At 39.8% G+C, this 25,930-nt stretch overlaps 1 pseudogene; it reads right to left on the bottom strand.

Moving 5' to 3' along the window:
• Positions 1-6,366: 6,366 nt before the first annotated feature.
• LOC137721922 (thaumatin-like protein) lies at positions 6,367-25,523 on the bottom strand (annotated as a pseudogene).
• Between the last annotated feature and the right edge of the window lie 407 nt (positions 25,524-25,930).

The following is a 25,930-nucleotide window of genomic DNA, read 5'->3' on the forward strand; positions in this document are numbered from 1 at the left end:
TCCAAAATTCATTATTGTCACCATTGAATATTGGATCCCAAAGATCACTACTACCTGACCCAGCCATTTGAGACCTGAATCGATGAACTTAGTCAAAAATTTCACGTTGGATTTCCGAGCATATCACTCACAGATCTAGCGCCCCGATTCTAGATAAAACCTAGGCTCGCGATACCATGTTGAGATTTTAGTAATTTACCATTGATCTGATCACTTGGATTTCGAATGGAGCAAGAAGAATGAAAAAGAAGAAGCTAGATAAAGAGTCAGAGAGAATATTTCGCAGCTGCAACATTCTAACTGTTGCAGAATGATGCTCCACTTTCATATATTCATTCATCCCTTACATCAGTTATCATCACCATTCAAATACATAAGCCATTGTGATTATGACACATGGCAATTACAAGGCATGTGAGCCATTGAAAATGAAAACTGATCTATGTCCTACACTTTGGCATATGAGCTCAAGCTATCTCAATAGAAAACAGTTTCACAAAATGACAAAATAAAAAATCTACTAGGTAAATCATTTACTAACAAGAAATTAGTAAGCAATTTACTTTTCAACAGCCTGTTTGGTTCGGTCCTGACTTTTGGTTTGTAACAGATGGTGACGCAACGTGGCCGTGGGCTAGGAAACAAACCCAGCGTTTGAGCCCTATTATGGGTTGCTATTGCTGCAATTGCTAATGTTGTTGGTGGCAGAGGCTGCCCAGCCCAGCCTCTGTGCTCAACCGTGAAGAACAGTGGCATGGGGTTGGGGCCACACCGTGATTTTAATTGTTTGGTCCAAATCTAGGCATGTCGGGAGTGTTGTTCGTCATAGTTTCGAAATTCCTAACCAAGCTTTCCTTTCTCTAGGGCACATGAATCAAGGAATTAAAAAATTCGAAGATTGGGTATATTACAAAAATTCAAAAAGATAGAAATTTGAAGAGAATTGCAAGAACTTCTTTGAGATTTGAATCAATTTCTCAATGAAGCACCCATTTGCGGTAGCAAAATTTCGTCATCACGGATTTGATGAAATTGTACCTACAAACAAATTAGACACATTTAGTTACAGCCAAAGCCACGCGCCCAATAAAAGGGGAGTTTTAGCCAATGAACCTAAGATGCCTAAGTCAGTTTCTCTAAAAAAAAGGAGAGATTTATGATTGAGTTGTATAGAGTTCACTTTAACTTACTTGAGAAGTGTGTAGAATAAGGTATTTATATGGAGCATTGTAGTATCAAGGATCTAAAGGGAGGGGGAGTTCGGCTAAATCACACAATGGGTAGCCTAATTTGGTATTTAATTTGCCATCCACGAGACTCGAACCTAAGATCTCTTTCTTTCAATTGAAGAGGAATACCACCAGACTGTAGTACTCAATGGCAATCCTTGTTGATATTATTAAAGTTAATTAATAATATCCTAAATATTAGAATCCTTGATTGTGCTTCCTTGAGTAAAAGAATATGTCTTTAATAAAGGCAATTCCGTCAATTGGAAAAAAAAAAAAAAAATCTATGTGTTAGCTAGCTCTAGGATTTAAAATTATTTTTGACTCCACAAAACCCTACAACTAATAAAATGTGAGTTGAAACAATATCAGTGGTATAGGTAGTGTACAATGTTGAATGTTGAACCCAAATAGTTGATCATATCTTAATTTGTATATAAGATTGTGTCCTGAATTTATGAGAAAATATTTTATATATATATATATATATATATATATATATATAACATGTTACATAAGTATAGAGACAAAAGAAAATAATCAACATAATGCTCCCAAAGATTTCAATGTATGCATTGCTGCCCAAGAATTCCATACAATATCTCCACAGATCACGAGGCCATAATGATGGAGAGAAAGTTCCTGGAAATTTCCTATGCACAGCCATGTAGGTCCCCTCAGTTCGTAACTTCATGTGCATTATGATGATTCATCGGTTGTCATCCTGCATGCAAAGTGGCTCATAAAATCCAACTAGAAAAGTATACGACCCAAAAAACAAATAAAATCCCTACTTAAATAATAGTATTAGTATAACTCTAAAAGTCACTCAGTACTACGGTCTGGTGATATTTCTCTTCACTTATAAGTAAGAGGTCTTATGTTTGAATCTCGTAAATGACGAATTCGGTACTAAATTAGGTTGTCCACTATGTGGTTTAGCCGAATTTCTCCCTCTCCTTAATGTAAGATATATTGTTGCACTTAAAAAAAAAAGTAAATAAAAAAAAAAAAAAAAAAAAAAAAAAGACTTCGATATTCTTCCCTTTTTTATGTGTGTTGAGATTATCAGTACTATTCATAAAGGATATGATGCAATAGGGACTTGCCATTGTGAAAAATTATTGTTCAGGATAGGGTTTCTCAAAAATATCTTTGGAAAATTTGTGGCAAAACAACTATGTATAACGCAAGTGATTTTCACACTACATTTTAACCTTATATAAAACAACTCTTAATTTTGGCCAATGATTCTCTTTTAATTTATTAATTTAATGTTTAAAACAAAAGAGTGCGAGTAGTGAAAAGGGAGTGTAAAAATTATTGTCCATATAAAAATGTAGGACAACAACATTTACAAGAGAAAATTTCCCAATGCTAGTTTAGTCCAAGCAATATTCTAAAGGAAAAAGAGGATTGAACTAAACGCAGTAAATTGGAGATATTCTAAACACAATGCAACTCCACCAAGAATAAAAAATATAAAAATACAAGTTAATTAAACTCTTATCTTTTGTTCTTTTACCATCATCCATGATAGAGTAGTTGCGCAAACATGGTGCCCAGAGAAAAGACACATCGTGCTTAGGAATTTGACACATATGCTGATAAAGACACCAACCTTTCCTCATCTCCTTCTAGCTGCTGACAACAAAACCAAAACCTAATTTTCCATATAATCCCAAACCTTTTAATATTTTTCAAGCTCATCACTCTGATTCAACTTAGCTTGCTCATTAAGAGTCTCTCTCTCTCTCTCTCTCTCTCTCTCTCTACATATATAGATGGGTTTTCACATGGCAGTTGTAGCAGTCATCAAACTCAAAGTCGTCACCATGTCCGCCTCTCACAGCAGCGCTGTGCTGACTGGGTTGATCTGGCCGTTTGTCCTCAAACTCTCTTTCAGCTTCAGTCTTCTTCGTCAAACCTACTCCGAATTCAGCCATGCATCGAGGCTCTTCTTTTTCCAGCTCAATCAGATTGCAGCTGCTGGTTTGGATGACGATGCAAATCATCGTCATCGGCAGCTAGTTACTAGGTTGCAACGAGCTCTGAGGCTGCTGCGACACACTGTGACTCAAGAAAGACAGTTACAGGCCTTGGAGTTGGATGAGCAGAGCATGCATGCCCTCGCCATGGTTGCACTTTGAGCTTCATGTGGGTGAGAATCTACGAATTACTATGTTACTGCGTTTTTTTTTTTTTCCTTTTCTTTTCATTTTACTGGGATTCGGTGAATGGTTTTTACTTATATTTTAACTTTTGGTTTGTTACCAAATTTAATATATGGAAATGTCGATCTAAACTGTTAATTATGATTAAGATGCTTTAAACTGGCTGGTTGAATTTTACTCTCCGGCTCGTGTGGCAAGAGTTTCCATTGTATAATTGTGAAAGAGAAATAATTCTTGCACACCTTTTTCTCTTGCAAAACATGTTTAAAGTTGTTCCTTGATTTTTTTTTACTCGATCAATATATTAAAAGAGGGACTTTGGATGCGGTACTTAGATATGAATATTCTTTGATTGAAACCTTGTTGGTTTTTCATTTTTAATCGAGGTCCCTGAAATTAATGTGATAATTTATTTCTATGTACGTTACTATATTTTTTAAATTAAAAATTAAAAATTATAGTTGTTTATATAAATAAGATTTTAAATAAAAAATCATAATTTGTGGGATTAAAAATATTAAAATATAAATATACTATTGTGTGTGTGTATATATAAACATGGGTACATTCATCAAAATTAACCAAAAAAATTATTGTATCAGAACATGGGTACATTCTTCAAAATCAGAAAAAAAAAAATATTAGGCTTAATAATATTAGTAAATTTCTTCAATTAAACTTGACATGGATACATTTTAAAATCAAAAACAAAATAATGTACCCATTTAAGTTTAAAAATGGATTAGAAAAAAATTGAATAGATTTTGTATAAAAAAAAAAAATTGTTACATTTTACATATAAGAAAATGGTATATTTAAGAATGAGTACATTTTAAGATTAAAAAGTTTTGCATGAATGGGTGCATATAATTAGCATGGGTTGTCACATCCCGGTCCCGCTCCACCACCGTAGCACAATATTGTCTGCTTTGGACCCCGACCACGCCCTCACAGTTTTGTTTTTGGGAAATCACACTAGAACTTCCCGATGGGTCACCCATCCTGGGAATGCTCTCACGCGCTACTCGCTTAACTTCGAAGTTCCTACGGAACTTGAAGCAGTGAGCTCCCAAAAGGCCTCGTGCTAGGTAGGGATGAGAATATACATTTAAGGAACACTCCCCTGGGCAATGTGGGATATTACAATCCACCCCCTTTAGGGGCCCGACGTCCTCGTTGGCACACCACGGCCAGGGTTAGGCTCTGATACCATATTGTCATATCCCGGCCCGGGACGGATCACTTCTCGGGCTCGCTCCACCAACATAGCACGATATTGTCCACTTTGGGCTTACCATTCCCTCACGGTTTTGTTTTTTGGGAACTCACGAGCAACTTCCCAGTGGGTCACCCATCATGGGATTGCTCTAGCCCCCTTCTCGCTTAACTTCGGAGTTCCTACGGAACCCGAAGCCAATGAGTTCCCAAAAGGCCTCGTGCTAGGTAGGGATGAGAATATACATTTAAGGATCACTCCCCTGGATGATGTGGGATGTTACATGAGTACATTTAGCAAAAAAAAGTACAAATAAAAAAAATATATGGGTACAAATACAAATAAACTTTAAAAAATATGAGCACAAAAAGAAATTAATATATGGGTACAAATTAAAACTGAAAATAAAATTGGTATAAATTAAAAATGGGTACAAACTAAAACTAAAAATATATGATAAAAAATTTAGTCATAAATATAAATATACTAATTGTAATATTTTTAACATTAAATGAATATATTTAGAAATAAAAAAAAATTTATTATTGAAATAATTAATGATCTTATTAATACCCAAGGACCTTGATAAAAAATTAAAAAGGAATAAGATTTTAATCAAAGGAATAGCAAAAGGAATGATGAGAACCTAATTTCTCCATATTAAAAAAAAAAAGGGTTGTTCCCGTTTAATGGCATGTTTACTAATTTAGTGTAGATGAATTGAATTAAGGCAAATGATACACAGTTTTTCAAGCCTCTCACGTGTTTAATTTTGTATGTTCTTTTGGTTTGACTTATTCAATATGATTTTCTGATATAAAGAGGAATGTGAGAAACTAAAAACAGTGTGAAGAGTCGTGTTTATAAAAATTGGTTGGAGATGCCCCCTTCGTGTGAGATATAATGTGGTGCGGTCAAATACGGTTGTGAGAGTCCTCTCCGTTGTGAGTCCTCTGCTGTGAGTGCCTTTCTCTTCGTTGTGAAAGAATCTAGTCGTCATCTGTTTACGCGTGTTATCAATGGGCTGGAAGCAATGAGAGAGATCGATGCTAGTGTTTAGGAAAGCCAGCAATGTTATGAATTGAGATTAGCATAATCGCAGTAGGAGTTTATTACTTAGTTAAATAATGAGTTTGTTGGTGGTGTTTAGGAAAGTAGTTGTAATTGCCAGCTTACAGACTGTTTGGAGTTGTTATGTTATGTTGGCCAACGGTCATTTTATTAATGGTTATGTTAGGAAGATCGAAATTTTAAACTAAATTTGTTAAAAAAAAAAAAAAAAGACATGTCACTAATAAGAAAAACACGTTAATCGATACTTAGTCAATAATCTAATAATTTACATCTACATCATTTGGTTTTAAAGAATTTGATCTTCCTAACATTATCCTTTTTATTAAAGAATACTTCTCCTTCCCCAAACTTCCACCTCCGTTGCTATCTGTGCTACAGGTTACGGTCGAAGTGGATCCTATCAGTTTTCAATTCTGGGAAGGTTTTTGGTTTGAGAGGAATGCTGGCTCGATCTGCTAATAGCTAATCTAGCTAAAAGCCAATTAAACAAGTAATTAAGAAAACGATTACAACTTCGCGAAGCCATAGTTGCTTGGATGACATTACGTAGTTGCTTGGATAACATTACAAGTACTTTGTTGTGTTACATATATAATGCAAATTACGTGTGCTGGCAAAACCCTCAATCTAATTTTATTTCATCACAAGCTTATTGTTCAGACCATACCATAAACTAGCAGATACATATGGTTAAATCAGGGCAGAAGCAGCCCTATAGTTAGTCCCGCCAGGGCATGTAAATGTGCTGCTTGGGTCATCCTTAGGGTAACTATAAGCATCCCCGCTCCGACTCTTAAAAAACCTAGACAAGTTTGCAGGGCCACAACTCCCAGAATTGCAACAATGTTGCTTGTGGAGCTTAAAATAATCTCAAAAATTCTAGAGGTGACACGTGGATGTTTTCCCCAAGAAAGACAAGATTACTCTCAATAAATGGTCAGGCTCCTCATATACTTTCACGTGCAGCTCAAACCCCTAAAGGTCGCAACAGCTGAATATGACTGCCAACAGCTCACCTGCCTTTGGCAAGGAAAAGTCAAAGCATTAAAGATAATGATTAATTACCCAAATCCTATATTTAATACATTCCCAATTGAAGATTGACTCCATTCAAGTAAGTAATCCCAATTTAAATCAAATAGGGATAATTACTCCATTATCTCAAGATATTATTTCTTATTTAATATTTTGAGAATATTTCTCCATAAACCTTGGCCAATAGGATGCCGCCATGTGTAGGGTAAAACCCTAACACCATGGCCGGCCACTCCCCTATATATACCCCAATTCTACCAATTTTCGGTAAGCTTTTGCCACCTTCTAAAAGTCCTAAACACTTTACTCTTCTTAGAGAAACTAACTTAGGCATCAGAGATCCATTGTCCTAACCCCCCCACCTCGTGGGCGCGTGAGGCTTAGGTTCTTGATCAAAGGTGTTTATTGTTTTGCAGGTGCATTTTCGTCAAAGCTAGAGACAATGGAAATTTGCATCGACAAATTAGTACTTTCATTGAGAGCTGATTCAAATACTCGAAGAAGCCTCTTGCATTTGGTTTCTTGAATTTTCTATTGCGTTGAATTTCTCACACGTTGTATCAATTAATTTTTCCTAGAAAAGTTTCTTGATCAATCCCTGGAGAAAGGATACAATGGTAGGAAATTCAGAAACCATGATGAATGAAACCCCGTACGTATAAGGATTTGGACCGGAGAGCGGAGGCGAGGACATAGCCCCGAGACGACGATCTTTAAAGCTTAACGCTACGACGGGAGGAGCCCCACCACCTGGGAGCCAAGCCACCACCGTCTCTTTGACCTAGCAGCCACAGCAAGGTTGCCAGGCCACGACCCAAATACCAGCATTGTTGCCCTTGTAGCTCCACAACCCTCAAAACCCTTGGCAGGAGGCCCATGTTTACTTCTTGGCCTACAAGCAGGAGGCCAAAAGCTTAGCAGCAGTCATAGGAGGCCCAGCCCATTGCAGTAGTAAGCCTCACTGCACTGCAAGCCCACAGGCAGACGGCCCAGGCCTAACTCGATACCAGCCGAGCCCAAGCTCGTGAGGAAAAAGTCGTGGCTTAGCACGTAGCGTAAGCTCAGCGTCAGGCAACTCACACATGACCCTAGCGTGGTCATGTGCACGCTCCGACCACCCAACCCAGTTGGCCCGCTTCGCGACCTGCTTCGGCGACCCGGCACGTGGCCTAGTCAAATCCGAGGCCATCTTCAGCGATCTAGATCCCGACCATTGATTCCGCGATCAACCCAAGGTTATTTTCACCCCACTTTTCTACAAGAATGCCTGCTCTGGGCACATGGAGACACCCATTATCTAGACTCTTCCAATCCAAATGACGAGCATATTTTGCCGTAGCAGGTCATCAATTTGATAAACGCTTTCACACAACATACTACCTTGGTGAACCAACTCCTTGAGTGCATCAAGGCGTGACGTGCCCCAAACAAGGTGTCCTAAAGCAAGACAAGGTTGGAAGAACATGACTCATTCCAGCAATGTCCCGATAAAGAGTCGCTCAGCCCGTCACTAACTGTGCATTCAAGTAGTGTGCATTCTTGTTTAGGAATTCGGAAAAACATTTTCTCCTTCCTCAGTGTGCAGAGAAGCGCTCATTCCCAACTTGGTTCACGAGTCAGTGTGCATTCAAGGTCGTATCAATACTCCGATGAGCATTCGGGAAATTCAAGGAGATTCTTCTGCGAGGCATTAGAGTAGGAAGCCATATGATGAATTGAGGAGAGTATAAGAGTAATCCAGTTCAAGTTCCACTGGCAGCCTCTGCCAAGCGCGATGGCAAGCAGCACATAATGAACCACGTACACCGCGATTGTGACACAGACGAGCAGTACATGCCGAAGAGCAACATGGACTAGTAGGTCAACATTAGGGGCAGCTGAAGGCACCGTTGCCCCACCAAGCACAAATCCGAGAGGAAGTACAAAGGCTCGTAGTAGAGCAATTGCATGGATTCCAACGCATTGAAACAAGCAACAATGCTTTTCGTAGAGAAGTGGCCAACATAAGCAGGTCACCGTTTGCAGATGAGATCGACCAGACGGAGCCACCGTGAAAGTTTAGCCCGCCACATTTCACCTCATTCAAATGAGATGAAGATCCGGAGAGACACTTGATGCACTACCGAAGTGCCATGACCCTCTATGGTAACAATGACGCTTTCATGTGCAAAATCTTTGCCACGATGCTCCAAGGCAAGGCACAAGACTGGTTCCACACCCTGCCGCCATGTTGATGCGAAAATAGTTAAGCACACAAATTAACCCTCTTGTTGTCAAATTGTAGTAAGGATGCAAGTAGGGATCGTTCTGGACCGGGGATTAGGAGAGCTTGCTAAAACCTCTAAACTGATTCACAAACATAAAAACAAAGTTGAAAACGTTCACAAAGACTCAAAGGACTCGAAACAAGTTCAAAAGACTCAAAACTACCTAAAAACACGAACTAGGCCGTTTCTGACTCTAAACACAATTTTGGACGAATTTAAGATTATGGTTTGCTTCAAAACAATTTAAAACACAAACTAAACAGATTCTAAACACTATAGAACAAGAAAGTAAAGGGGGGGGGTTTTGATTTGACGAAAATTGAAATAACAAAACAAGTTATAAAACTAGGCAGATTGTAAAACGAATTTTTGGAAACAAGATGATGGATGGATTAGTTAAAGGTCCATTCTCCACACATGACACATTTGTTTATGAATCGATTTTCCAGTTGCTTTTCACTAACTATGATGCTCAACACCCCAAGTTAACCGTGATGCACTAATTAACTCTCAGATTTCCTTATGTCATTGAATTGGATGATGCATGCAACAATTCAAATTATTCTCCAACGATCCTCAACATGAATGCATAGAAGAGATACAGTGAGAGATCATTATGCTCTATGAAAATCATAAGTGTTGACGAGGCAATTGTAACTATGAATGCATGATACTCTTGCCAAGAATTCAATGAACGCGGTTGTGACTAGCAACCTTCACTACTCATGTTTATAAACTTGTGACGATTAGGTGAAACTTATTTATAAACTAGCATCGAGTTCATGCATGAAAACTAAGTATGCATCCTTAATCAACATACAAGAACAAGTTTTGAATAAAACAGATAATTGAATTGCAATCACAACTTAACAAATCACAATTGGAAGAAATCAATTCATATCTCAAACATGTTCATGGCTTCAAACTTTCCCCTAACTAATTAGGGGTTTAGTCACTCATGATTACAGCAAACTCAGAAAGTAATAACAAAGTAAACATTGAAAACAAGAACGAAGTACACCTAAGAACGCCTCAATCTGTAAGCATGAAACATTCAAGGCCTCATTCCTCTCCTAATTGCTGCGGCACAAGGGTCTAAGGATGTGTATAGATGAGTGGTGGTGCGGCAAGGGGTTGTGAAAGGTCAGAAATTGTCCAGGGTTTAGAAGGAAGCTGCGGCAAGGTATAGAATTGTGTCCAAGGGATGTCGAATGGTCCATCTCCCCTAATCTCACCCTCAAACCCTTTTATTCAGGCACGACCAGGCTTGCATAGGAAATAAGTAAGTGTTTAATTCCCCCAATCAATTCTAAGAATCAAGAATTAAGTTAAATCCCTTTAGAATAGGTAATTGAAATCAGGAATTAAGGAAAAGGCTAAGTCTTGCGGCAAATGGAGGAAAAGAAGGGGAAAGTGCAATTAAACTTGCAGATTTTTGAGTGAAAGGGAATTAAACTCACGGCAAGAAAAAGGGAAAAAGAAATCAGGAATGTGCCTTTGACCAAGAATTAAAGGAAACAAGATTTGTGACTGATTTTGGGAAGAATGGGAAAGAATCTCACGGCAAGGAAAAGGGAAAGGATTTTAAAGCCAGAAATTAGGAGAGAAAATGAAGGTAAGGTGCGGCACAATTTAGGACATGTCTAGGACTTCTAGAACATGTGATTTAGGCAACCAACATTATTTGGAAACTTCAAAAATGGACACCTTCACAAATGGAAACTTGCACAATTGGAAACCTTCAAAAATAGAAACTCCCAATAATGGAACTGGTTTCCAATTCTTGATTCCTCCTTCTTCCTTCGATTCTAGGCTCACTTGGTCTTCAATTTCGTCCAACACTTTGGCTCCAAGCATAAGCTATCCATTTTTAGCCCAAAAGTGCTCCAAAAGACTCCAAAATGCACTTCTTTGCTCCTTTCACCCTTATAACCTGAAAACATATGAAAATGGCTTAAAAGACTTAAAGAACTAAGAAATAACAATGTAAATACACAAGAACAAGCCAACTAAGTCGCCTAAATATGCTCCTATCACATGTCAGCGAACTTTCCTTGGTTTTCACTAAGGAATATTCGTCCTATAACTCAATCAAGAAGTCTGACCACCTCTTTAACATGAAGAAGGACCCGAAGGAATCACTTCGCGCATACATCAAGAGGTTTAAGGTGGAGAAAGCGAAGATCATTGGATGCGATGACAATATTGCAAGCTTAGCTTTTAGGAAGTGGTTCTCAACGGATCACCCACTTTTCGGAGAGCTGATCATGGGTGAGAAATTGACCAATTCTTATGCTTTGGCAGAAAATCACTCCTTCTAAGATAAGGCCAAGCGCTCACAGAAGCTGCCTGAGTAGCCGTACAAAGACACAGAGCCAACTCAGAAGAAGGCAGGCGATATACCACTCAATGACAAAAACAAGCTAGGAAGCAGACGTAGGGATCGATCCTTGGAAAATGGAGGCTCAGCGCCCAAGACGTACACCAAGTTCTCAATCCCAATCAACTAGATCATTCGCGACCTTAAGGACAAACCGTGGTTTGAGATGTTGCAACTCATGAGGGGAGACACCTCCAAGATGGATCAGACAAAGTATTGCGCATTCCACAGAGGCCTAGGGCACGCAACCAACAACTGCTTCACATGTATGAAGTACCTTGAAAAGCTTATGAAGGAAGGCAAGTGCGACCAATATGTCGACAAGTCTGCTGCCCAACTAAGGAAGCAGACACTGATGCCAAACCCCCCCCGTTAAGACAATCTTAATTAACGACATCTTTGCCAAATCTGAGCATTTGGGGGCCATCAATAGTTATAAGAAGTAGAAAATCCAGTAGACGAGATCTGTCTTTCAGGTTCAAGCCATAGATATTGTACCTGGACCAATCATCGGCTTCATCGAAAAGGGCGTTGAGGGTGTAAACTTTCCTCACGACGATGCCTTGGTGATTTCTGCTCAACTGGCCCACTCCATCGTTGATAGAATTATGGTGAACAACGGCAACTTAGTCAATATCCTACAACTGTCGGTTATCCAAAAGATGGGTCTGGAAAGCACGATCAAACACAAAGTAGAGACTTTGACCGGATTCAACGGACTTACCTTTACTGCTATTGGCACAATCATGTTTGATGTAACCAGTCCTTTAATTATCTTATCGCAGACCTTCATAGCTATCAACAACCTATCTCCCTATAATCGGCTATTGGGTTGACCCTGGCAAGTGAAGATTGGAGCTGTGACCTCGATCGAGTATCATAAGATTTAATTTCACATCTTGGGAGAAGCAGTTAGAGAGATCAAAGGTGACAGGGCCATGTCTAGGCGATGCACTGTACAAGTTCTCAAGGAGACAAAGAATAAGTTTTTCGTCCCAGAAGTAGCAGCTGAAGTATAAAAAGACAATTCTACATCCACCAAATAATAATCATGCCAAACTGGTCAGGAAGATGGCGTCAAGGTCGATAATGTCCTAGCAGATGAATCAGGATGGAAACCCGAAGAATACGTTGAGCACATCGTCCTTGACCTTATACAGCAGTTAGACCACGTCGAATGCACATCTAAAGAATATTTAAGCAATCTTGGATATGAAGTCCCCCACTACTCTAAAAGAGATCCAAGGTTTGACCTGGCAAGCAGCTGGACTCAATCGTTTCTTCTCGCGATCCGCCGACCAATACAAGCCTTTTTTTAAAGCAATCAAGAGGGCATCGAGAGACAAATGAGATGAGAAGTGCGAGAAAGCAATCTAGGACTTGAAAAAGTACCTGACTGATTCCCATAAAGTCCAAGTTGGAAGCAGCAATGAACTTTACCCTCATACGAGAGGAGTTGTGAGCTCAACCACCTGTACTCCACAGTTCAAAAACTCTCATCGATGTGAAAACCAGATACCCAAAAATCAAAACTTTGATTTTAGCACTAGTTGTTGCAACCCGAAAGCTCAAGCTATACTTTCAAGCATACGCAGTTATCAGCATAATGCAATATTTTGCACAATCCAGAAGCACAATGTTAAATGCGTAAAAACTTATGGATGTTCCAACAAGCCCATCAACTCAGCCCAGAAATGCCCCAGAGGTGGCCGTGCACATCGTAGTTGCACCAACCCCATCTGTAGGAGATTTCTAATGTTTGCACGTCGACAGATCATCCAACCACCTGGGATCGAGAGCAGGCCTAGTTTTCATTACTCTAGATGGTTTGATACTCGAGCATGCGGTCACTCTAAGCTTCAAAGAGTTAAACTACGAAGTGGAGTATGAAGCCCTACTAGCAGGTCTCGGATTAGAGAAAAATCTAGCGATGAAAAAGTTCATGATCTATGATAGGAGCATATTTATGCAACTTGGTTTGCTTGTTTTCATGCATTTATGTTATTAGTTCTTAGTTATTTTAGTTCTTTAAGCTTCTTTTGTGTGTTTTCAGGTTCATAAGACGTATTTGGCGAAATGATGCATTTTGGAGCACTTTTGGGCATAAATTGGATAGCTTACACTTGGAGCAAAAAGAATGGATGAAATTGAAGAGTTGATGTCGCAAGAATTCCTACTATGACGAGGATTCCAATTACGAGAAGGTTTCCAAATTGAAGGAGGTTTCCCACTCACATAAGGATTCCTAGTTGGACGAGGATTCCTAATCACACAAGGATTCCTACTTGAAGTAGGAAAGTTAAGCCAAAGTTTCCTATTTTGGTTGACCTTTCCTAAATCAAGAACGCTCTAAGTTTTAGCAACTAAGATGGCTCCCGAGCACCCTTGGACAACAAACAAAGGTTCTTTGCAACTTTCCCTTCCTTGCCGTGCAAGGAAGGTTGTTTCCCTTTCTTTGTGTAAACTTCCCTATTTTCCAGATGTGTTAGGACCTTTCCCTTATTCTAACACCTCTTGTTTTGTGCCTTACCTTTCCCTAAACTTTATGCCGCACCTCCCTTTGTGTTTCCAGATTTCAAATTCTTATTTCCTAGTTTAATTCACTTTCCTAGTTCTAAAATTTTCCCTAAAGTCCTAATTTCTTATTTCTTGCAAGGAATTGACTTTTCCTTCCTTCTTTTGCACCAATTTCGTACCTTACCTTAAATTCCCTTTCCTTGCTGTGCTAGGGGTTTAATTTCTGATTCCTTACAAGGCAAGGACATTCCTTATTTGTTTAAATTCGTGCATCCCCATTTTCTGATTTTATTTGGACTTTATTCACTTTCCTTTTCTATTTAGACTAGGAAATCTGAATCATAACTGAATTAGGTATGTTATTAACTTCCCAAAGCACATATAATCAGCCCTTGGCCGAACCCTAGAGTATCATTGACCACATAAATTCGTCCATTCACTCCCACACACATCCATTCATCCCAAAAACACCATTCTGCAGCCCAGAAATACAACCAGCCGCTCCACCTTCTTCCACCCTTTTTGCCGAGTTCTCCACCACCTTCCAACCATCAAACACTCATCCACACTCAACCTACACCCCTTACCGTGCCTCTAAACACCCCAAAATCCATTCTACATCATCAAAACAGCCCAAAAACCACCACCACCCAATCTGCCGCAAGCAAGGGAAATGAGACAGATTCACTCAATTGTTTAGCTCTTCATTCTGAGTTGTTGAACAATTTTAGGTGTATTCTATCTTATATTTCAATGTCTAATTCATGTAATCTTTGTTTTGCTTTGAGTATGATTGGCTAAATTTGTTTTGGCTAAGGGTGTATTCGAAACCATGATTATATATGTGAAATAAGTCGTGAATACAATTTGTTTAGCTCTTCCAGTTATCGTTGCATAAGTCGTGAATACAATTTGCTTAACCGTTTGATTTAGAACTTATTCTTGTATGTTGATTGAGAGTGCACGCTTAATTTGCATGCTTGAATCTGGTGCTAGGGTATAAGTTTGTTTCACCTAATCGTTATGAATTTATATTCGCAAGTAGTGAAGGTCGCTAGTCACGATCGTGTTAAGTAGATTCCTGGCAGGAGTATCATGCTTTTCATAGTTACAAATGCCTTGTCGATGCTTATGATTTCCAAAGAACGTAATGATTCTAATTTGTGTCTTTATCATGCTGTTCATATAGAGAACTTGTTAGGAATAATTTGGTTGCGATGCATATTCATCCAATTCAATGATTCTAGGGAAATCTGAAGGTTAATTTAAGCGGACCTAATTAACTTGGAGTGTCGAGGTTCATAACTTATTGAATTGATAACTGGAAATTGATTTACGTTGCATATATTTCATGTGTGGAGAAGAACCCCTTAGCTATTCCATCACCCATTGGTTTATCACAATTTGTCTTACAATTTGTTTTCTTTACAATTTGTCCATTTAATTTAATTTCGTCCAAACACAATCCCCCCATATTTTGTTAAGTCTTAGTCATTATAACTTGTCTTATTTTGTGTTTTTAAGTATTTTGAGTCACAAGCACTTTCAAACTCGTCCAAATTAAGTTTTAGTTGCTGTTTGAGTCAATTTGGTTGTTTTAGGCAGTTTTGAGTGTTTCAAATCTATTTTGAGTCATAGTAGTCTAGTTAGAGTCTTTAAGTTTAGTTTTCATGTTTTTAAGTCAATTTATACTAGATTAGCACCCCTAGTTAATCCCCGGTTAGAACGATCCCTACTTACATCATTACTACAATTGTCACAAATAGGGTTTAATTTGTGTGTCACATTCGTAACGCATCAATCTATTTCAATTCCTAGCTGATCACTAACCAAACCTTAAAGGAGTATACAGCAAAGCATCCAAGGATGGCATGATACCTCAAAAAGGTAACAGAGTAACTAGCGACGTTCTAGGCATACACATTTACTCAGGTTCCACGAGCAGAAAATGCCCACGCAGAAGCACTAGCATGCTTAGGCTCTGCCTTAGACCATCAGCTCAAGTGCTTCATCCCTAGTGCACTTGGAAAAGCCGAGCAAAGATGAAGAATTAGCAGTCGAGGTGGCACATAATAACATAACTCCAAGTTGGCAGGATCCCGTCATCGACTACATAGCCAGCGGAACGCTCCCCGCAGATAAATTAGAGTCCAAGAAGCTCCAGATCAAGGTAGCACACTATTACATATGGGACGACATGCTTGTTCGCAAATCCTTCTCAAGACCACATCAACGCTGTTTATTTCCTTTTGACGACTTGAAGATTCTAAGCTCAATCCACGAAGACGTCTGTGGAAACCACTCTTATGGCCGTTCCTTGGTGCAAAAGGCTCTTGATGCAGGCTACTACTAGCCAACCATGCATTAGGACCCTAACAAGTATGTACAAAGATGCGACAACTGCCAGCGCTTCAAGCCCGTGTTTGCATTACCTGCCAACGAACTTGACCCACAAACGAGCCATTGACCATTAATACAGTGGGTAATTGACCTCGTGGGACCAATGTTGCTTGCCACTAGGGGCAAAGGCATGGCGATCGTATCAACCGACTATTTCACTAAATGGGTCGAAACTGAACCTATGACTACAACTACCCAGACGGACATAAAGAGCTTTATATGGAAGAACCTCGTTTGCCACTTCGGCATCCCTTACTCCATCATCACAAATAATGGTCTGTAGTTCGTGGGCAAAAACTTGGCAAAGTTCTTCAAAAAATATAGCATCATACAACACATGTCCACGCCCCGGCATCCGCAAGGTAATGGGAAAGCCGAGGCATCTAACATGACCATTCTCGATTGCCTCAAGAAGTCCTTCTCAGACAAGAAGGGCAAGTGGCCAGATGAGCTCCCCGATGTTCTGTGGGCGTATCGCACCACCAAAAGACGAGCAACCGGCCAAAATCCATTCTCCTTGGCATTTGGCTATGAGGCAATTTTCCTCCTAACATCATGGTGCCGAGCATTAGCACTGTATTGCCAAATTTCGAGCATAACGAAAAGGAAATGGCCATAAACTTAGACTTGGAAGAGAAAGAACGCAAAAAGGTTATCACCCACATTGCAGCCTATCAGCAGCAGATCATCTCTAGCTACAACAAGAGGGTAAAGATCTGGTAGTTCGAGCCATGAAACTTGGTTGTCAGAAAAACCTTTATAATCGCCTGTCCGTAAGGCTTCAAAAAGATGCCTCCCATCTGGAAAGGTTTTTACAAAATCAGCCGAGTAAGCAGAAATGACAGCTACATCATCACCATTATGAGCGACAAGAGATTGAAAAATAGTGGAATGCCTAAACCTGAGATAGTAATACGTGTGACCTTCTGCCATTCCTTGGACCATGTTCAAGATAAATAAAGTTCAAAGACTCAAGAAACTCGACGAATAAGACCTCATATGCTGAGGATTATTAGTTGTTATGCTATTATTGCCTACAATAAAGTCAACACATTTCTCTATCTTCAATGAAGATTGAAGGAATTATTCACAAGCCTAGGCTGAATGCATAAACAAACTGACTACCCCCACCAAAGCAAAAGACATCCCTGCCTTTGCAGACATGGCGTTTTGCTCTCCCATCAGGAGAGGGTAAACTGATCCAGGATATCCAGACGTGGATGGGTTTTACGACTGCTCAGTTTCCCTAAAATGCATCGACTACCTGCGCCGGACTGTTCCCAGAAGACTTAGCCGACTGAATGATTCAATTCCGCGAGAGCCCAGGTCTCTAACCTGAAGAGATGCTAAGTGCAGAATCCTTGCACATGAAAGAATTTGCGTGACTAGATGGTCTGTTCTCAACGTGCAAGCCTTCATGAATGTAACTCAACTCTAAAGTGTTGCAATACTAGTTAAGCGACCTACAGAATCAAGTTACAATTGCTGCTCAAGAGATCCGTATTGAGCTATGTGAAGCTTAGAAGATTTATAGATTAGCAGCTCGAAATGATATGGTATCTGAGGCGCAATTTCACCAACACCTTAAGCCTAAAACACCTCTGAAAGCTAGAGATGACGCCTAAAGTGGTCACGCGAGTCATCTGTTTTTGTAAGCGAGACGCCCGGCCGATGACCCAATAGCTGGTAGCCTTAGGCAATTTGTAAGCTGAAACTTACACCTACTATGACTACGTAAACCCATATGTTTATTTAAAAGCAGCACCTTTGGCCGATGGTCTAGGGTTTAAGTCTTGCAAGAGCTAAAGCCGAAATATACGACTATACCATTTACGCAAACTCTTCTACTTTTTACAAGAAGCATGTGTCCGGCCGCCAGCTTTATAAGTTAAAAATTTCGCAATATACCCCGGGAGGATCAAGGCTCGTGCAGCCGCTAAAGCCGAAATGTACGACTGTAGTAGCTACGCGGACTTTTTTGCTTTCTACAAGAAACACATGTTCGGCCGTCGGCTCTATAAGTTAAAAATTTTGCAACATGCCTCGAGAGGGCCAAAGCTTATGTAGCCGTTAAAGCCAAAATGTACGACTATAGTAGCCACGCGAACTTTTCTGCTTTCTATGAGAGGCACGTGCCTGGCCGCTAACTCTATAAGTTAAAATTTTCGCAACATGCCCCAAGAAGGCTAAAGCTCGTGTAACCTCTAAAGTTGAAATGTACGACTTTAACAGCTATGCGAACTCCTTTATTTTCTACAAGAAGAACGTGTCTGGCCACCGACTCTATAAGTTAAAAATTTCGTAGCATGCCTTAGGAAAGCCAAGGCTCATGCAGCAGCAAAAGTGGAAATGTATGATTATAATAGCTACGCGGACTCCTTTGCTTTCTATGAGAAGCACGTGTCCAGCTGCCGGCTCTATGAGTTAAAAATTTTGCCATATGCCCCAGGAGGGCCAAGGCTTATGCAACCGCTAAAGCCGAAATGTACTATTATAGCAGCTATGCGAACCCATCTGTTTTCTACAAAAAGCACGTGTCGAGCCATCGGCTCTATAAGTTAAAAATTTTGCAATATGCCCCACGTGGGCTGAGGCTCGTGCAGCAGCCAAAGACAAGATTCATGACTATAGCAGCTACATGGACTTGCCTGCTTCTTTTGGAGGTTACGAGCTTGGCCGCCGATTCTATAAGTTAGAAATCTTGCATTTTCTCCTTATGGAGGTAAAGCTTTTTGAGCATCAATGCCGAAATTAAAACCTAAGTGATGATGTGGAATCGACTACTTTATTGAAGCAGCTCACCCAGCTGCCCGCCCTACAGTGAAGTTTTGCAAAAGACATGGTGAAATAGAAGGATGACGCAAAGTAAGGAAAGCTATTTATTAAATTTCTAGCAAATTGATAAACTGGCTCGAAGGCCATCAAAGTTCAAATAAAGCAAAACAGAAAGGAATCAAATAAAGCAAAACAGAAAGGAAAATAAGAAAATTCCTAAGTCTAAGCAAAAAGACTACTCATTAGTAGCATGCGCAACCACTGATCTCTCGACTGCCACACATTCAGCAGCCATACCACTCTCAATAGCTAAAACTTTTATCTGTTCATCCTCAGTTGCCCCTGCCTAAACTGCTTGACCTTCAGCTGCTCTACCAAAGGCAACCTCAAACGAGAAGTCAAGTAGATCAACTGGAGAAATGAAGAAAGTTTTGAAGTCTTTCTTGGAAAAATCATAATTCGACAGCCTGCCCTGAAGATGGTTTACATAGCCATGCTTGTAGAAATTGGCCTGACAAGAAGTAAGCGCCACTTCATGACCGACTTTCTTATTTTTTTAGATGCACATTCTCCTCAACAAGCCCAATGTGAGCATCTTGCAGCTTATCCAATTCATTTTTTGGGTTCTCGCTAGTAGACAACGCACCTTGCAGATCCACTTCATTTGACTCAAGCTTACTGGCAACATCCTTGAGACGAGACACTTCAGAAAGAATGAAGACAAACTCATTGTCCTTGGTGAAATAAGCAGATTGTAGCTTTGAATTGATACACTCAAGATCCTTGATCATCGATGCAACACGACTGACTTTCTTCTGTGCAGCTTCCAACATCACCGGAGTCACATTAAGCTCAGCCTTCAAATGGATGACCTCTTGATGAACAATCTTCAACTATATATAAGTTGGGGTAAAGACATCAGACTTCTTCAAAATGGCGAGTTTAGATCGAGCTTCTCAATCTTTTCAACAGCCGAGTGAAGCTAAGCGGTCAGCGCAACTTTGGCCTCCTTAGCACACTCGACAACATCCTGATCGATGCGCATAGACTTAGCTACCAGGAACAAAGTCTTATGCATTGTAGCAATCAAGGACAACCTTCTTGAGTAGGTAGGACGCTTCACAAAAGAGTCTGAGCAAACAACAACTTTCCAAACACTATCAATTAGGGGTAGGCAAACGAGTATAGGAATCGCGGGTCGAGACGGGTAATCAAGGTTCAGGGCAGATACGGGCTGGTTCCTAATTTTTAAAAAGAGAAACAGAGCGGGGCTGGGCTTTGAAATTTTAGGTTTGGGCCAGTTCCAAAAGTATAGAAAAACGAGTACCCGGACCGACCTGTTTGTAATTACAATGAACGGATGAGATTGAAGAGGAACTTACCATCCAATCTGAACTGTTAGTTTTACGCTAGTACTTCTCCTGCTCAAGCTCGACCCTGTCACTGAACTCAACTCAATTCTTTCTCGAGTCTCACTGTCTCGCCTCGTTGTCTCCGCCACCACCCAACATCACCTTCTCCATCACCCCGACATCACGATGGCCTTGACGACCACCGCGATGGCCCAGCAACCTCAATTGTCCTCCTCGAGTCCTTGATGACATCCTTGACTTAGAGAACCCAGGCACCCCACCACTCATCTTCTCAATTTGTCATATCTCTCACAACTTCTGCAACGTAGTTTTACGGTGCACTCAGTCTCACAGGTAAAAACCAAACCCCCATTTCTGTTCTACTTGTTTCCAGATACCTTGATTTATCATAGTTTTTCAATTTTTATTACAAATTTTAATGAGATATGCTTTACTCTGTAATCCCTTTTTTCTTTTTTTTCTTTTTTATTTTTTATCAAATTTTGTTTTAAAATTAATTGAATTAAACATGTATTTGTTCATGCGAGATGTGATGGATATGTGGAATTGTTATAGGGTAATAAGAATTCAAAGGGTTTGAAGTATTGGGTTTTTTTGTTTCAGATATTTCTTAGTATCCTTTGCTTTAAACTAGCATATATGTAATTTAGTGAAGCAAAAAGCTAAGTTCTTGAATGGATTGAACTAATTTGTTTCTTTGATGGATCTAATACTAGTAATTATTAGCTGTGTTCGCCTTCGACGTCACTGTGGACCTGATGGTGAATGAGTAAAGGTGAAATTGATGGTAAAAGTCTGAGTTTTCTGATGTATGTTGTGGGGCTATCTACACAAATAGGAATTTCAAGTAATGTGTCATGCAGTGGTTACTCAGCCGAGACCAACGAAGGTTGGTTCTAATTTAGTTATTACCTTCTGAACGTGTTGAAATTAATCACATATATGGGTACTAATAAGTTGTATGACAGTGTGTTTGTCTGATTGTGTTTGTCATACGCGTTGATAGACCCATAAACGTTGTTCTTTCTTCTCAATTAAGTTTACAATTTACTGTTATTTCTCTTATGGATGAGTGCAATTGTGCATTTTTGCTTCTCTAAAACTTAATAACTAATATCCAAGTCATGCATATTGTATGACCAGAATGTCTTATTGATTATTTAGTAGAGTAAAACGAATTGGTGTCGAAATTTACTTTTTCTAGTCTTTTTTGTTCTTTCTTTTCTTGGTGTTGTCAGGATATAGGGAGGTCATTGTTTTTTTATTGAGACTTGAGAGTTGAGTCTGTCTTTGCCATTCCTATTCATGCAATGAAGTCTAGCAACTTCTTGTTATTCAATGTCTTTGTATTAGTTTCATGTGTCTAGGGTGGGGAGTGCAAGAAGTTTAAAGTGCTAATTGTGTTGCTTCTTTTCGTCCTTCTTTATGGTAGTTTATTAGTCTTGGTTAATGATGCCTTGGGGCATCAACAGTATTATTTCATAGACAAATGTGCAACTTTAATAAAAATAAAAAAAATAAAAAAAAAGTTCTAGAAAAGATAGAACAAGGTGCCATCTTAATAGTACCATAAGTCTATGTTGATTACAGTGATATTATGAGAAGGGTGCCCCATTGACTAATTCATTTTAGGTGCTACAATTATTGTTGAAGGTTCTAATTTATAAGAAATTCTGGGTTTTTAATGTCTTCTGACCATTCTTCTTATTCTGCTTTTACACCAGAAAGTAATATTTATATTCTTACACATGAGTCTATTGTTGCATTGTGCAATGACTATATGACACTTTTTTGGATGTAATGTTGCCCATGGAGTTGGATGTTGGATTTTGTAATGTTTGGATGTGTTGTGCAAACTGTAAAATTTGTATTTAAATATGTGAATGCAAATTGTAAAACATTAAAATTAGTAAAAATTAAGTGTTTTTTATCCTAAAAAAAAAAGGGAGACCCATGTACCCGGACCAAATCGGCTTAGACTCAACAATATTTTTCGTCTCCTTGGCTTATTCTAGGCCGAAGGCTCATAAGTAGGTGAAAAAGATCTATTCTTTCCACCCTCATTGGTAGTAGGCTCTATAGTAGCGATCAAATGAGCAAACTCCTCATCCTTTATCCATTTTTTCTTTTCCTTAGGAAGCAACCCTCTTTTCTCCAGATGAAGAGAACTGAGAAGCCAACACCACTCATGATACTTAGCAAGAATGCCCAAGGTGATGTGCACTTTCTTCGTATCCGTCGAAATTCTTGGAGTTTAACCAAATTTCGAATCAACACAAAGTAAGAAGGACAATCTATAAACTGAAGTCATAGAGCAGCTCAACAAAAATTCAAGCTGACTGAGAATGAAACAGTTCACTTACCATTGATAAAGACAGTTGGAACATACAGGAGTCAGATTCCCACTCTCCACTTACCTCCAAGGTATCTCTCATCAACTCATTATCACCTTTGCAGGAAGCATTAAGCAGTATATAGAGAGACCTCAGTTGCCCTACACCTTCCTTTTGGTATTAGAACTCATTTATGGACAAGCCAATATCAAAGAACCTGCTTAAGTTTGAGAACCCTACCATTGCACGAACTGCATTCGGGGAGCATTGAGTAGGCGTGCATTTCATGAAGCAGATCACCTCTTGAAAAAGACGCGGCATGAGAAAAGTAAATCCCAACTCAAAGTAATACGGATGGAATTTGATAGCCATCTTCCTAGCAGTGGCACCCTTGCCGCACGGTTCATGACTACTATCATCATTCACCCGCTTGATGCGAACCCTTGGCAGAATCGCATGCTTGTATGTGTCAAGAAAATCCCGAAATAGCTCATTGGAATTAATCTTGACATGTGCTGTCTTGAAGTAGCCTACCTTGCCGGAAGAACCACTTTGACGATACAAAGGTGGATTATATTCATCACTTTTACGATCATAAGAAGATATCTCAAAATCACTGCAAAAAGTATGGAGAAAAATATTTAGAAGGCAATTCATGATAAAAGAATTAAAAAAAAAAATTAAAGAAGGATAGTAGAGCCCAGCGCCCCAACATTAGGCCTCATGGCCCAACTTGCTAAGCTCGACCAAGCCACAATGGCCCAGCTCACACTCTCTCTCTCTCTCTCTCTCCTACATGCAGCCCAAGCCGCTCCAGCCCAACACAAAAGGAGGCCCACGCCTCCTTTCTACTCTCTCTCTTGCGCTCAATAAGGCCTAAGGCCCCTCGGCCCAATCTGCTAGCAACAGAGACCCGCCCTATGCCGATCTCTTTCTTTTTTTCCATAGTAGGCTTGAGACTGCTGCATGATGCTTGGCTTGTGCCATGCCCAACCAGATGGGCTAGAGCCTTACGATTTGGCCAGCTTTGAGCCCCAGCACACCTATCACCTGGGCCCAAGTTGAGCCAAGCACCTAGCCCACGCCAGCCGAGCTCTGCCTCCACATCACCTGTGCACAGCAGCCTCGTGGCACCCTTGCCACGTTCTTCAAGCCACCTTGGCCTTGCCGAGCCAATTTTTCAAGTTCCAAGACTCCCAAAAAATCAAGAAGAAAAAAATTCAAATTTTTCTTACCTTGATGCGGCACGGAGAAGAAGAACAAGAACGAGAGACGACTTTTATCAAAGGCAAGAGAATAAGAAAGCTAGAGGAAGGGGAACAATTTTCTTTTGGCTTCTTTCTTCCTTGTTGGAATGATCACTGTTCTCCAAATTTATTTAATCCTCTGCGTAAGGCAGAATTAAATAGGTATTGAGGAAAATTGGTTTCCTTTCCTGGGAAATGTCTATCTTTAAATCAAGGAAGGAGATCAAGTTCAAATTGGGAAACAACTCTATAAGCCCATGCAGCTTAGGATTTCTACACCTAGTGCCCTTTTCCTATGTGCAGCCCAGGTGTGGGGGCATTTTTAGAGCCTAAAATAATCTCAAAAATTCTAGAGGCGACACGTGGACTTTTTCCCAAGAAAGACAAGATTGTCCTCAATAAATGGGCAAGCTCCTCAGATACTCCCACGCGCAGCTCACACCCTTGAAGGTCCCATTAACTGAATACGACTGCCGACAATTGACCTGCCCTTGGCAAAGAAAAGTCAAAACATTAAAGATAAGGATTAATTACCCAAATCTTATCTTTAATACATTTCCAATTGAAGATTTACTCCATTCAAGTAAGTAATCCCAATTTAAATCAATTAGGGATAATTACTCCGTTATCTCAAGATATTATTTCCTATTTAATATCTTGAGAATATTTCTCCATAAACCTTGGCCAATAGGATGCCGCCATGTGTAAGGTAAAACCCTAACGCCATGGCCGACCATTCCCCTAGATATACCCCAATTGTACCAATTTTTGGTAAGCTTTTGCTACCCTTAAAAGCCCTAAACATTTTACTCTTCTCAGAGAAACTAACTTAGGCATAGGAGATCCATTGGTGTAACACCCCCCTCCCACCACCCCCCCCCCCCCCCCCCGCCCCCCGGGAACAAACCTCATGGGTGTGTGAGGCTTAGGTCCTTGATCAAAAGAGTTGGTTGTTTTGCAGGTGCATTTTCGTCAAAGTTAAAGATGGCGAAAATTTTCATCGACGTTGATCAATCTTGAACAACAATACAAGGGGTTGTTGTGCCCTCTTGGAGCCCTTAATTGGTTAGGGCACTACCCACTAATATCAGCCACGAACTTGATTCCCCTAGTGAACCCCTTAGACATTGGACTAAAGTCCATATGGACATTAAACCCATCTACAAGAGAGATGCCACAACAATCCAAATTATTATATTGATTAAGGGCATACTCAGCCAGGGTGTTTGGAGGTCGTCCATATCCTTGGCATCGGAGGACGCCCCCACAATCACCTGTTTGGCATTGGCCATGTCCTGCTCTATCAAAGTTGTATCCAGTCCGAGCCCATATACGAGCCCCTTTGGTGCCGGGATGCATATCTAAGACCTAAGTTTGGCCTTTGCTGAGCTGGAGACCAAACAATGTATTGGGACAATTATTTTTTTTTGTGTTGAATCGAGCTGCATTGGTTGATACAAAGAAGAGAGTGGCACTTAGGATGGAGAAAAAACTGAGTCTCATTGTGGAAATTGTGGAAGCTAAGCAACACTAGATTTAATATATTGGTTTTTTGGTGTGGCTGTGAATTTTAAATCCTGAGGAGGTTCATGAGGTTATATTCTGTTGTACATGAACTTACACATGGTCACCAAATGACACCATTTTCTAAGCTTGTTCATTTCCACCTATGGCAATAGGAGGACCAATATTTCTTCTTTCCACTATTTTCCACAAGATAAAATGAGACAAACTTTTCCACTAAATGGTAAAACTTCGAGGGTTGAATTTAATTGCCAGCCCTGATTTGTGCCAAAGAAAACCTAAATGTTGACTGACTAAGAGGGCATTGGGCATTGACCAAAAAAAGGGCAGATAACATTTTTGATGGAAACACTATCCAACTAGTTACAGAACAATGGTATCAACGA

The sequence above is a fragment of the Pyrus communis genome, chromosome 17, assembly GCF_963583255.1.
Source record: "Pyrus communis chromosome 17, drPyrComm1.1, whole genome shotgun sequence".
In the NCBI taxonomy this organism is placed as follows: Eukaryota; Viridiplantae; Streptophyta; class Magnoliopsida; order Rosales; family Rosaceae; genus Pyrus; species Pyrus communis.